This window comes from Mirounga angustirostris, unplaced genomic scaffold (assembly GCF_029215605.1).
Source record: "Mirounga angustirostris isolate CCGP_5_RB_7025 unplaced genomic scaffold, mMirAng1.0.hap1 SCAF_11, whole genome shotgun sequence".
Lineage (NCBI taxonomy): Eukaryota > Metazoa > Chordata > Mammalia > Carnivora > Phocidae > Mirounga > Mirounga angustirostris.
The window spans coordinates 61697342-61713201 of NW_026991719.1; positions in this window are offsets into that span (position 1 = coordinate 61697342).

A 15860-nucleotide genomic window follows, 5' to 3' on the forward strand; every position below is an offset into this window, starting at 1 on the left:
TCTCCCTGTCCTAGACATTTGTAGTTGCAAAAGCAGGACCTATTTTGTTCATATTTAATGTCATTGTGTTTGTTTTGACATGTTATACTAGCCTATCCAAAACTTTTTTACATCTTGATTCTGACATTCAACATATTAGCACTTTCTCCCAGTTTTCTGTCAACTGCAATTTAATGATATCACTGTCTATATCTTCATCCATATCACTGATTAAAATGTTGTCTAGAAAAGGAACAAGTCCAGTGTAGAACTAGATATCTCCTTTAGGCTGTCATAAAACATCAATCAACCATTTTGGGGTTCAGATTATGGATCCTATGCTACTCCATCATTCAGCCCATGTTTCTTCATTCTGTCCACAAAGATGTCACAAAGAAAATTTACAGAAGCTAATATACACCATTACTAATGTATTCTCTTTGTCTAGAAGTCCAGTACCAATCCAAAGAAGAAATCAATTTCCTTTGGTAGGCTAGCTCCTACATGTTCACCTCTTCATTCCATGTAGCAAGCAAAGAACATTTATTCCATGCTCACTATATACTAGAAGCTGTATAGGTCCTTTACATATATTATTTCATCTAAAGTCCTCCCAACAATGCTGGAAGGTAGATACTATTACTCTTCCTATATAAAAAATGGTAAAACTAAGGCTCAGAAACAACAGCCACCTGGGTGGCTGTTGGTTAAGCATCTGCCTTTAGCTCAGGTCACAGTCCCGAAGTCCTGGGATCAAGCCCTGTGTCAGGCTCCCTACTGGGCAGGGAGTCTGCTTGTCTCTCTCCCTCTGCCTTTCCCCCTGGCTCATGCTCTCTCTCACTCTCTCTCACTCTCAAATAAATAAATAAAATCTTTAAAAAAGAAAGAAAGGAAGAAACATGGGATGACCTGTCTGAGATCACACTTCAAGCAAGTGGTCTAAGTAGAATTTGGACATTCGGATGCTAAAAGCTATGTTCTACTACACCAAAGTATCTGATATAAAACTGGCCCTTAATAAATGTTTGTTGAATCAATCACGATGGTCACACCAAACTCCCTTTATGCCACTGTCAGCTACTTCAAAGGACCATATGGCTTCCAGTTTAGGGTTACTCTTCATATGGCCTTTTGTGGCCATATGCACACTGCTCTCCTGCCTACCTTTTTGCTTCACCAGGTATTTGTCTCGAGCAGTACGGGCTTTTGCAGCCTAACACAGGCCAGTTCCAGTCTCCAGATAATCCTGTTGCTATAGTAAAGGATATTGTTTCAGAGACAACAGGCAAAAGCCACTGTTTAAAGCAAAGAAAAGAGTTAAATGATGGCTTGTGGGAGGAGTGCCCCAATCGTATTAGCCCAGTGCAAAGTAAGGTGAGGAGGAAGGAGTACAGGAATTATGATCTAGCCTAGGTTTTGTCATTGATGCATTGCATGACCTTGGGCAAGTCACTGCCCATTTTTCATTCTCACTGTTTACCATTGGTAGAACAAGGGGCTTGGGATAAATAAGGTTACTTTGAGAGCTGATATCTGTAAATCTATGACCTAAACATGCAAGCGCACACACACACACACACATACACACAGTGTTGAACAAGCCCTATCACTTGTGTGATTACCAGCCATTTACAGAACACATTTTCATAAGGGCCAAATTTAGTGCTTTCTCTCCGCTTGCCAAGGCTAAGTCATGTGATCATTTTTCTTGCAATCCACATCCACTCACAAGAAGAATGTTGTTTTTCATGATGTTACCTAAATTATATTTAAGTGAATGAGACTGGAAGTTAGGCATGAGGAGTCTGCTTAACTGTATTATTTTAGTATGTTAAGTTATCTTAGGTTCTCAAGTCTGACTGTGTTAAGAAAATCTGCCAGTGTTTGGGTTTTATCTCCTAGCACTGAGGGTGGTCTTAGAGTATCCTGGGCAATGAGGTGGATATTTTTTTAAATGTTCACATTCTTCCTATTAAGCTTTTGAGCCTATTAGTAAAGGCTCCAGCACTCACCTGGGTCTAAGATATCCTGGGTTGATATGACGAACCCAGGTAAAGTTCCCCAGACCCTCCAGATACCCCAGCTCCTCTAGCAAACCCCTCATCTTGCTCTTAACACTTCAAAATGCAACTGAAGAATACAAATACTTTAGTGCCATTCATAGAACTCCATTTCCCAGGGGAGCTGGATTCATGATCCTTACACTTATGGAGGAGCAAGCTTCATGTGCACTGGTGAGAACAATCAAGTGGGACTTAGGAAACCTGGCTTCTGGTCCAAATTCTGCCATCATGTATGTGGCCTTGAGAAATCCCTTTCTATTATTTGGGTTTTTACAATTCAACCTGGATGGCTCAGTTGGTTAAGCATCTGACTCTTGATCTCAGCTCAGGTTTTAATCTCATGGTCATGAGTTCAAGCCCTGTGTTGGGTTCCATGTTGGGTGTGGAAACCACTTTAAAAAATTCATCTGTAAAATCACATGATTGAACTATGTAATCTCTATGGACCCTTTTTGTCCTAATAATCATGATTTGTCCACACAAATACATCCATGTTAGAGCCCCAGAAGTTGGGTCTGTAAATCTAATTAACACCATGTTTAGTATCTCAGAGTCATACAACTCGAGGAGTACCATTCACATTGTGGTGGATATCACTCACCTGAGGCCCTGAGATCATCTGGCATTATATTTAAGAGAACCTGACAAATGCTTTCTGAGTATGTTTCCTGCCATGGCATATATGTCTTGGGCCATGCACGCTGGTTTGTTTATTTTCTCACTAACCCTTGGCACAGGAGCCGCCCACTCCAAAACCTCAGGTACCCACTTCACTGAGAAGGCATATATCTCTAGACATCTGCCTTGGTCTCCTCCCCCAAAATTCCATGAGGAGTGGCATCTCTGCTCAAAGGGAAGAAAGCTTGCATTATACGAAAGGAATAAAGAGGTTCAATTTGGTCAAAGATAGAACATCTGAAGAAAGCATCTTGGCCTGAATAAGATCAGCAGATCTTTTTCTCCCTACCATAAAAGCCCAGGTACATAGGGGAGAAGAAAGTCACAGAAAGGTAATATTAGGATGCTTTACGTTAAGGGGAAGATTTCAAAATTTTATTTGGGCCAAAACAAGAGTACGCTACCTATACCCAGTGAGGGTATGTATCAGAGGGTCATGAGGTATTAACCCAAGGGTATCTTTGGCAGAGGTGGGGAGTTTACACTTCTCCCAAGGATATGAACTGAAGAAGAGGAGCGCTATTAAAACATTAAATATGGTTATAAGTAGGACATGACCTATGTGCACATCTACATCCATTCACAAGAGGCTCCAGAGAACTATAGCTCTACTACATGCTCTGTACATGCACATGGACTTTAACCCTGCCAAACAGACTAAATGGCCTTTCCATCCATCTTTTATGCCCTTGAGCATTTTCCCTCACAGGATTCAGTTTCCCAGTATGTAAATGATGGAGCTGGAATGAAATCATAGTTTTCAAACTGTTCTGTGGAACCCTAGGCTTCAAACTCAAAGGCATGGCTTGAGCTCATGGCTCAACGGTTACCTCATAGATGAAAAAGTCAAGGAGAGGCCAAGAGAGCACAAATCCAAACCCCCTAACACATATTTCAACAGAGCAATTCGCCTTCTATCTGTGTTATAAATTGGCTTCCATGAAAGATTCTAGTTGAAAAAAAAATTGTTGCAATGTTAAAAATAGTTGGAAAGCTACTGACTTGCTTGCTTGCTAAATGCCCTATAAGCTCTAATGTTCTTTATGTCTATGAGGAAAGATTCATGAATTAAGAAGAACTTTTTCTTCTTGGGAGACTGGTACTCTGCTGGGAAGAAATAATACTAAAAATCTCAAGAAGTAGCAAACAGTCATCTTTTGCTGAGCTATGTAGATAGATCTCTGGTTAAGTTTTGCCTCCCAGTTGGGGCATGAGATAAAAATCTTCTGTACTTTAATTGCCTCCCTGTGGGTAAAATTCTAACTGAAGGAAAACTGATTTACCTCGAAAGGAGCTCTGGATGTATGAGTGTAAGGGGCCCCCTAGGTTTCAGGTGAAGCTCTGTTCAAGGAAATTAAATGGTGAGAAACATAACCCTCATCTGAACTTTCCAGAACAAATAGTTAATATGCCTACATTTATTTAGTTTATGGTTTTAAGGAAAATTTAGATATTTATCTTAAGAGGGAGAAACTGTACATTTTAGCACCATCTGCTGGTATTAAATTAGCTCTGGAAACCAAATACCAACTAGCTACCTTACTTAGAGGCTAAACAACTAGCACAAATTAGTCAAGGTGACTTACCTGTTTCAGTCATATAGCCACTTTGAATGATTTATGCGTAAAAGAGAGAGTTGTCATCAAAGTGTTTCATAGGAGCCCAGAACTACTGACTTCCCCCAAAAGATTGGCAGAAAACGTGACCACATGCCTAGTAGAATTTGAGGAGTCCCAGAAAGGTATTTCCTGCTCCCAATTTTTCCACTGCTAGTCAACCCTAGGATTGTCACAACTGTGTTATTTTAGATCCAAAGGCTCTTAGGTCACCTAAAGCCTCAAGTGAAAATATAATTCCTTCTAGAAAGAGATATATTGTAAGCTGCTAGCACTGACACTTCATAAGGAATTAATTGGGTATTCATTGGTAGTCACTTTCAAGAGGGCTATGATTAGGACTTGCTCCTGGACAGTTTCAGTTTATAACTATTGCCCTAATATGATTATTAATAGAACTCTCACTCTCAAATGTGTCCCAGTTTGGGAAATAAACTATATGTTCATCTCAGCCATAACATTTGTTATCACACTGTACATTTGGGTTTACCAAGTCCAACACTGTCAAGGCTGATTAGTTCTTTCTAGGCATTATGCCTACAATTCAGAAGACTCTCAGTAAGTATACAGTGTTGCCTATGTGTGGCTTTATGAGCAAACTTTTATGCAGGCTGGGGTTGGTAGATATAACATAGAACACAGATAATAATACTTGTGGTTTACTACTTGTTAAATTGAAAAGTTTAAATACTAGCTAATCACTCATTACTAACAGTTTTATAAGTTTAAAGGCTACAGTGAAGACTGAAGTAAAAAAAAAAAAAACTACTGGTATCAACTAGCTTACATCTCAACACTTACAACACATTACTGCATACTAAAAGCAGCAGGGTAACATTTTAAAATATCACTCAATAGGTTTTCCCTTCTTGGTCATTAATTGTGTAGGCCTAGACCAGGGTTTCTCAGCCTAAGCATTCTTGACAATGTAGGGGGTTGTCCAGTACATTGTAGGATGTTTAGCAGCATCCCTAGCCTCTACCCACTAGACACCTGCAACACCAACCTCCAGCTGTGACAAACAAAAATGTTTCCAGATTTTGTCAAATGTTCTCTAGAAAACAAAATCAACCCCAGTTGAGTACCATTGACCAAACCTTCTGTGGTTAAACCTAGATCCCAGAGATTATGACTTTTTATAAAGGAGAAAGACAGAAGGCCTATAACAAAAGTCATTGCTCAGCTTTAAGTTTCTAACTAGGCTTTTGAAAGTCCATATGAAGACATCAATCTTGAAACTCAGCCTTTTCAGGAAAAGAAAGGCTATTCTCACAGTCGTAAAGGCTGAGCTATTAAATTTCAATAACCAAAATTGGAGGACTCTTCATAAATTAAATCATAGAATAAGAATGCAAGTTATATTATATGGGAACTTCCCACCCCACAGGAAAAAGAGAAGCCTTCTGGAACTAGAGAAGAAAGGATGGGGTAAGAGGGAAAGCAAAGAATTGTGATTTGATTCTCTTGGTTTGACCCATTAGATTGAAATTTCCATGTGGAATTGCAGGGGAAGAACCCCAGGTAAGATTGGGGAATAAAGTGCTCAACATCACTCAGCATCAGGGAAATACAAATCAAAACCTCAATGAAATACCACCTCACACCAGTCAGAATGGCTAAAATTAACAAGTCAGGAAACCACAGATATTGGCGAGGATGCTGAGAAAGGGGAACCCTCCTACACTGTTGGTGGGAATGGAAGCTGGTGCAGCCACTCTGGAAAACTGTATGGAGGTTCCTCAAAAAGTTGAAAATAGAGCTACCCTGTGACCCAGCAATTACACTACTGGGTATTTACCCCAAGGATAAAAATGTAGTGATCCAAAGGGACACATGCACCCCAATGATTATAGCAGCAATGTCCATAATAGCCAAACTATAGAAAGAGCCTAGATGTCCATCAACAGATGAATGGATAAAGAAGAGATGGTATATATATACAATGGAATATTATGCAGTCATCAAAAAATGAAATCTTGCCATTGGCAATGATGTGGATGGAACTAGAGGGTATTATGCTAAGTGAAATAAGTCAATCAGAGAAAGACAAGTATCATATGATCTCACTGATATGAGGAATTTGAGAAACAAGACAGAGGATCATAGGGCAAGGGAGGGAAAAATGAAACAAGATGAAACCAGAGAGGGAGATAAACCATAAGAGACTCTTAATCTCAGGAAACAAACTGAGGGCTGCTGGAGTGGAGGGGGGTGAGAAGGATGGGGGGTCTGGGTGATGGACATTGGGGAGGGTAGGTACTATGGTGAGTGCTGTGAATTGTGTAAGACAGATGAATCACACACCTGTACCCCTGAAACAAATAATACATTATATGTTAATTAAAAAATTAAAAAAAATCTAAGCCTTGTGCCCTGCTTCCCCAGCCATAGCCTCAGGAGACTATAAGATGCACAGGGAAGCCCCTAAGCCCCTGGTTCTTTGCACAATATGGTGCGAAAGCAATGGAGTAGTTAAGACTAAAAGAAGAAGCAAGGAAAGTGGGCTTGAGGACATTCTTGCATAAGCTTACACACTTCTGCAAGATGTAGGGAAAGAAGCAGAGGGTTCCTAAGCCCCCATTAGGAGAAAGGGAACATAGAAATACTAAAAGAAGCATTAATGAGCCAGAAGAGGAGGTACCAAAGTATAGGGATCTAGAGAAGGGCCTGGCAATATCTATGGTCCTCAGCAGTAAGTGTACGCACAAGGCCCAAAAGACCAGGTGGTCTGATATAATAATAATTATAATAATTATAAATCACTGTATGAATGGTGTTGGGGAAACTGGACAGAAACATGCAAAAGAATGAAACAGGACCACTTTTTTACACCATACACAAAAATAAATTCAAAATGGATGAAAGACCTAAATGTGAGACAGGTAATCATCAAAATCCTAGAGAGGAACACAGGCAGCAACCTCTTTGACATCAGCCATAGCAACTTCTTACTAGATAGTCTCCTGAGGCAAGGGAAACAAAAGCAAAAATAAACTATTGGGACTTCATCAAAATAAAAATCCTCTGGGGCGCCTGGGTGGCTCGGTTGGTTGGGCGACTGCCTTCGGCTCAGGTCATGATCCTGGAGTCCCAGGATCAAGTCCCGCATCGGGCTCCCTGCTCAGCAGGGAGTCTGCTTCTCCCTCTCCCGCTCCGCCCTCTTGTGCTCTTTCTCTCTCTCACTCTCTCTCTCTCTCAAATAAATAAATAAAATCTTTTTAAAAAATAAATAAATAAATAAATAAATAAATAAATAAATAAATAAATAAAATTTAAAAATCCTCTGTATTAAGGAGGGCATGTATTACATGGAGCACTGGGTGTTATACACAAACAATGAATCATGGAACACTACATCAAAAACAAAATGATGTACTATATGGTGACTAACATAATATAATAAAAAAAATTTTTTTAAAGAAAATAGAATCTTTTCTAGCGAGCAAAATAATAAAAAGCCTCTGCACAGCAAAGGAAATAATAATGATTAAAAAAAAAAACCTAAAAGCAACCTGTGGAATGAGAGAAGATATTTGAAAGTGACATATCTGATAGAGGGTTAGTATCCAAAATATATAAAGAACTGATACTACTCAACACCCAAAAAACAAATAATCCAGTTTAAAAATGGGCAGAAGACACAAATAGACATTTTTCCAAAGAAGACTTACAGATGGCTAACAGACACATGAAAAGATACTCAACATCACTGATCATCAGGTAAATACAAATCAAAACTAAAATGAGATATCGCCTCACACCTGTCAGAATGATGAAAATCAACAACATAAGAAACGACAGGTTTTGGTGAGGATGTGGAAGGATGTGAAGGAAGGCACTGTTGGTGGGAATGCAAACTGGTGCAGCCACTGTGGAAAACAGTATGGAAGTTCCTCGAAAAAGTTTAAAATGGAACTACCCTATGTTCCAGCAATTGCAGTGCTAGGTATTTGCCCACAGAATACAAAAATACTAATTCAAAGGTATACATGCACCCTGATGTTTATAGCAGCATTATCTACATTTGCCAAATTATGGAAACAGCCCAAGTGTCCATTGACTGATGAATGGGTAAAGAAGATATGGTATATATATATATAGAGAGAGAGAGAGAGAGAATGGAATATTACTCAGCCATCAAAAAGAATGAAATATTGCCATTTGCAACAATATGGATGGAGCTAGAGAATATTAGTCTAAGTGAAATAAGTCAGTCAGAGAAAGACATACCATATTTCACTCATCTGTGGAATTTAAGAAACAAAATAAATGAACATAAAGAGGGAAAATAGAGGCAAACAAGAAACAGAATCAACTATAGAGAACAAACTGAGGGTTACTGGAGGAGAGGTGGGCAGGGGGATGGGTTACATAGGTGATGGGTATTAAGGAGTGCACTTGTGATGAGCATAGGATGTCATATGTAAGTGATGAATTACTAAATTCTACACCTGAAACTAATATTATACTGTATGTTAGCTAACTGGAATTTAAATAAAACTTGGATTAAAAATCACTGTATGAGTCTGAGCTGGGTTCAGAGCAAAGTTGAACTCTGTAATATAAAGGAAAAAATGTTAAATTTTTGCACCATATGCTTTGTGACTATTCAATTTCTATTGCTCCATATTCTTAGAAATTGTAAGAGAGAAAGTGGGGACCTTCTTAGTATGCTCCCATTTAGATTTCAGAACCTTCAAAATACTTGTCCTGCATCTTTTTTGCACAGAGGGAAAAAAAGCTTTCAGTGCCTTATGAGTCTTCTCTGCTGTGACCCTGTTTCAGTTGGATAAAGAAAATTTCCCCCACATTACAATGCCATATGTTTGCATAGGCTGTATGCTCCAGAATGTCTTTGAATGAAGCCCCATGATTTTGCATCCTTGTCAGGAGATCTCTCCACCTGTTTCCTCTCCTATCTAATTTCTCTGCTCTTTGGAGCACATGGCTGTGTAAAAGTTAATCTGCCTTAGGCTGCTCAAAATTTTCTCTTAAAGATCCTAGCAGTTTATCAGATTTCTGCTACAAACTTCTTGCAGAAGCCATGCCTTTCTTCTTCCCATTTCATACAATGAACAACAAACACATGCTTGAGTATGCACAGAACATTACTGGCCAGGTAGGAACTTTGTAACACCCTTAGGGAGCCTGGACTTGAGCTGAACAATCTTTCTATCTGCCAAGCCAAATAAATTCCCACAATGTTATCTTGCGAGGCAGAGGCTCTGAGGGGAACCAGTTGTGCTAGAAGTAAGGGAAGAAGAAAAGGGCAGGGGGTGGGGGTTAAATGTGGGGAAAACTCAAACACTGCAAGTTGAGGGCCCCTTGGTACATCCCTTAATGATCTCTTCGCAGTCACCAGAATCTACATAGCCCCATCAGCCTCTGGCTTTATTTAGATTGTATGCCCTGCCTGGAATGTCTTCCTTCCTCCTTTCTATCTAATAAATCCTTCAAGGCCCAGCTCAAGCATTAGGTTTTCTAGGAAGCCTGCCCTGCCTCCTTTAGCCTCACAGATCTCACCCTTCCCTGAACTTCTACACCACTTATTGTCACCTTGCACTTAGCATAGATTGTCTTCTAACATATCCTGTACTACCATCTTTGTCAGTTTTTTTAATCTTTCCTGAAAACTCCTTGAGAGAAAGGATAGTGTACAATTATTTTTCATATTCTCCACAGCAGGCCCACAGTAAATAATATGTAATAAAGACATGCTCCCCAACTAATCAAACAAGGGCCTCGGCATAGGAGCAAAATGTCAGGTGGCCATACTTCCTTATAAAAGCTTCATTTTTATACCCCTAACAGAGGATTTTGCACATGGTAAGGTCCTAATAAAGACTAATTTTTTTTTCCTTTTTTAATTTTTTTTATTTGAGTCTGTTGATACACAATGTTACATTAGTTTCAGGTGTACAACTCCGTGATTCCATAACTCTATAGGTTATGCTATCTCACCCTCTGTCACCATACAGTGCTATTACAATATCATTGACTATATTTCTTGTGCTGTGTCTTTTATCCCTGTGACTTATTCATTCCATAACTGAAAGCCTGTATCTCCCACTCCTCTTCACCCATTTTGCCCATCCTTCCACCCCCTTCCTCTCTGGTAACCATTAGTTTGTTCCCTGTATTTACAGATCTGATTCTGCTTTTTGTTTGTTTATTCATTTGTTTTGTTTTTTAGATTCCACATATGAGTGAAATCATATGGTATTTCTCTTTCTCAGTCTGACTTATTTCACCTAAGCATAATACCCTCTAGGTCCATCCATGTTGTCTCAAATGGCACAATCTCATCCTTTTTTGACTGAGTCATATTCCATTCTCTGTGTGTGTGTGTCTGTGTGTGTGTGTGTGTGTGTGTGCCACATCCTCTTCATCCATTCATCTATCTATGGATTCTTGAGCTGCTTCCATATCTTGGCTATTGTAAATAATGCTGCAATAAACATAGGGGTGCATATATCTTTTCAAATTAGTGTTTTCATTCTCATTGAGTAAATACCCAGGAGTGGAATTATTGGGTCATATGATATTTCTTTTTTTTTTTAAAGATTTTATTTATTTGATAGAGAGAGACACAGTGAGAGAAGGAACACAAGCAGGGGGAGTGAGAGAGGGAGAAGCAGGCTTCCCGCCGAGCAGGGAGCCCGATGCGGGGCTCGATCCCAGGACTCCGGGATCATGACCTGAGCTGAAGGCAGACACTTAACGACTGAGCCACCCAGGCGCCCCTCATATGATATTTCTACTTTTAAATTTGAGGAACCCTCCATACTGCTTTCCAGTATTTACCAATTCACATTCCTACCAACAGGGTACAAGGGTTCCTTTTCCTCCATATCCTCACCAACACTTATTTCTTGTCTTTTTTATTTTAGCCACAGGTGTGAGGTAATATCTCATTGTGGTTTTGATTTGCATTTCCCTGATGATGAGTAATGTTGAACATCTTTTCTTGTGTCCATTGGCCACCTGGATGTCTTCTTTAGAAAATTTTCCATTCAGCTCCTCTGCCCATTTTAAAATCAGATTGTTATTTTGGTGATGAGTTGTAGACGTTCTTTATATATTGCGGATATTAACCCCTTATCAGATATACCATTTACAAATATCTTCTCCCATTCAGTAGGTTGGCCTTTTGTTTTGTTGATGGTTTCCTTCACTGTGAAAAATCTTTTATTTTGATGTAGTCCCAATAGTTTATTTTTGCTTTTGTTTCCCTTATTTTAAGGGACATATCTAGAAAAATGTTGCTATAGTCAATGTTAGAGAAATTACTCTCTGTGTTCTCCTCTAGGATTTTTGATTTCAGGCCCCACACTTAGGGCTTCAATCAATTTTAAGTTTATTTTTAAGACTTAATTTTTTAAAGTTCTAAGAGAGGCCTGGCCTGACAAGAAGCTGCCTTCAGGGTCTGAGATGCTGTCCACATTATATAACAAAAGCTAATATTGTTTGAGAATATGTGGTAGGCACTATTATAAGTGCTTTATGTGAATCACATCATTTTAATCATCTCAGACTTAAGGGACAGATTATAATGCTGATTTTACAGATGAGGAAACTGAAGCACAATAAAGTTAAGTAACTAAACCAAAGTCACACAGCTAGTAAGTAGGAGAGCTGTGATAAAAACCCATTATGTCTACAAAAAACAAGCTGATGGTTGCCAGAATGGGGTGAGTGGGCAAAATGGGTGAAGGAGAATGGGAGATACAGGCTTCCAGTTATATAATGAATAAGTCACAGGGATAAAAGGCAAAGCATAAGAAATATAGTCAATGATATTATAATAGCATTGTACGGTGATAGATGGGAGCTATACTTGTGGTGAGTATAGCATAACCTATAGAGTTGCAGAATCATGAAGTCCTACACCTGAAACTAATGTAACATTGTGTGTCAACTATATGCAAATGACATTTTTTAAAGATTTATTTACTTATTTTAGAGAAACAGCACAGGGGGTAGCGGCAGAGAGAGATGGGGAGAGAATCTTAAGCAGACTCCATGCTAAGTGCAGAGCCTGACGCAAGGCTCAATCCCACAACCCTGAGATCAATCATGACCTGAGCTGAAACCAAGAGTTGGATGCTTAACCGATGGCACCACCCAGGTGCCCCTCAAATAAATTAAAAAAAAAAATTAAGTCTGACACCAGGGTGTGTTCTTTGAACCACTATGTTATAGTGCTGCCCTTACTTAAAAACAGAAAGATGGGATCTACAAATAATTATAACCAGAACTTTAAATGATGGTATCTAAAGGATGTAGGTTTAAAAAAAAAAAAAAAGGTTGACAAAAAACAAACAACGTTGTCATAAACACACCGTCAGTACCATACTGGCAAGTGTACATATGATACTGCCACATCTGGGCAAACATGTTGATACTAAGGAAAGTTGGAATTATCACCAGCTACATAGGAGAAAGGTTTTCAACAAGGAAGTTTCTTTAAAGTGGGGAGGGAGATTTAAAGAGATTTAAGTCAAATGGCTAATGAACTACAAAACAAATTAACAGACAGATGTTTTCAGAGTTCAAAAATGGAGATATCCTTTAGAAAGAGACATGTGTGAATGAGATGAGGGGTACTGAAAAGGGATGGTGATGCACCTTCAGGCTAGCTATAGCAAACAGCCATTACCACCTCTGGGTCTGAAGGTTGAAGGGAAGGCAGAAGTTTAACTAGAGTCCTGAGAGAATATCTGCATTGGAGAGGGTTACCAACAGGAGTTGTAGCCTTCTGTAGAAGCCATAGCTGACCCATATCACCTGGCTGGGAAAAAGCTGTGGAGATCAATGTCCTGACCTTCCTCGCCTCCCATCTCCAGAATGCCTACCAAGGCTTCCTATTAGCCAAACCCAGCCAGGCACCAGAGAGTAAGAGAGGGAGTTGATACACTCCATATGGGGCAGTCAGCTGGGGCACAGATCAGGATAGAGAAGGGTTGGGGGTACATCTAGAGCAGCAGAGTATATCCAGCCCATAAGCCATTGGAATTCTAATACATACTTTCATTTATTTATTAATTTTGTGAGGACCGAGGTTTTTATATTAGTTCTTTCTTTCCAGAAGCCTAGTATATATCTCCATATTTGTTTTATGTTCTTCATTAAATTTTGTAAATTTCTGCACATAGATCCTTCACCTTTCTTGGAAAATTTATTCTTACATATTTATAATTTTCATTGTCTGTTGGATAAGATTAACTTTCCATCCTATTAATAAGTGGCTCTCAGTGATATAAAGAAAAGGGAGACATCTTTAAAAACAACATTTCTTAGTTTCTAAAGAATGTAAAGTTTTGGTTCCTTCAAAGTATTTAATTACTCTTATCTGTACGTGTTCAGGTCCTAGCTGCATATTTACGGCAAGGCCGGTTTTAGCCAATGATCCATAACCTGTAACTCAAATTTATTGAAGCAATTATTTATTGCTTGCAAAAAAACACCTCAAAACTTAGTAGCAAAAAACAACCATTTTATTATGCTCACAAATGTTGGGAATCAGGAGTTTGGGCTGGACTAAGCTGGGTGCTTCTACTACTGGACTCTCTTGGGTCATTCATATGGCTGTAACTACCTGATAGTTCAGCTAGGGCTGGATGGTCTAGATGGCCTCACCCCTATGTGTGGCAGTTGGTGCTGTCAGCTGGGCCTCTCAGTGTCGTTTCTCATCCTCAAGATGGTCAGCCTGGTCTTTTTCATATGGTGGCAGGAGAAATCCCAGGAACAAGAGAAGGCAGCTACAAATCACAAGGGTTTTCCGAGCTTCTGTTTATGTCACATTTGCTACTATTCCAATAGCCAAAGCAAGTTACTTGGCCAAGCATCAGTGTGGGAGGGAACCATAAAAGTGCATAGATCCTGGGAGGCATGATTCATTAGGGACAATTACTTTAACAATCTACCACAGCTGTTATTCAGAAGTTAGCCAGACACACCAGTAGCTAGCACAATCGTCTGCTTATTTTCCCATCCTGTCTGGGTTCCTCATGAAAAACTATTCAAATGTCTTCCAAAAACAATGCATGGTAGAAATCCCAAGAGGGAGACCTTGAGGCTATAGTCTGGTCTACCTCTGACCTGCTTGTGCCACCAAATGCCAACAAAAGGAAAAATGAACCTTAATTACATATTGCAAGTTAAAGAAGCCAGTCTGGAAAGGCTATATACTGTATGATTCCAATTATATGACATTCTGGAAAAGGCAAAACTATGGAGACAATAAAAAGTTCAGTAATTGCCAGGGATTGAAAATGGAGGTAGAGATGAATAGGTGGATCACAAGAGTCTTAGAGCAGTGAAACTATTTGGTATGATATTATAATGTTAAATACAAGACATTGTGCATTTGTCAAAAACCTTAAATCTCTAGGGGCACCTGCGTAGCTCAGTCGGTTAAGTGTCTGCCTCAGGCTCAGGTCATGATCCTGGAATCCCAGGATCGAGCCCCACTTTGGGCTCCCTGCTCACTGGAGAGCCTGCTTCTCCCTCTCCCTCGGCCCCTCCCCCCGCTTGTGCTCTCTCTCTCACTCTATCTCAAATAAATAAATAAAATCTTTTTAAAAACCCATAAAACTCTATAACACAAAGTGTGAACCTTAATGTAAACTATGCATTTCAACTAATAAAATGTGTCAACATTGGTTCCTCAATTGTAACTAAGGTGCCACCCTAATGTAATGTAATTTTCAGCCTGTAAAAAGAAGAAAATCCTGCCATTTGTGACAACCTGGAAGACATTATACTAAGTGAAATAGGCTAGACACAGAAAGACAAATATCGGGCACCTAGGTGGCTCAGTTGGTTAAATGACTGCCTTCGGCTCAGGTCATGATCCTGGAGTCCCAGGATCGAGTCCCACGTCGGGCTCCCTGCTCAGCAGGGAGTCTGCTTCTCCCTCTGACCCTCCCCCCTCTCATGCTCTCTCTATCTCATTCTCTGTCTCAAATAAATAAAATCTTAAAAAAAAAAGACAAATATCACATGATTTCATTTACATGTAGAATCTTAAAAAATAAATCAAAATTATAGTGACAGAGTAGAATGGTGGTTACCAAAGGTTGAAGGTGGGAGAAAGGGGAGATATTGATCAAAGGGTACAAACTTTAGATATAAGATTAATAAATTCTGGAGACCTAATATACAACATGCTGATTATAGTTAGTAATAATGCATTGTACACTTGAAATTTGCTAAGAGAACAAATTTTTTATACAAAAAAATCATAACTAGGGGAGGCGATGGATACGTTAAGTAGTCTGATTGTGATCATCATTTCACAGTATATACATATATCAAAACATCACATTGCATATCTTAAATATATGCAATTTTTATTTGTTAAAAATAAACAAGAGCGCCTGGGTGGTTCAGTCAGTTAAGCATCTGCCTTTGGCTCAGGTCATGATCCCAGGATCCCGGAATTGAGCCCTACATGGGCTCCCTGCTTGGTGGGGAGCCTGCTTCTCCCTCTCCCTCTGCCACTCCCCCTGCTTGTGCTTGC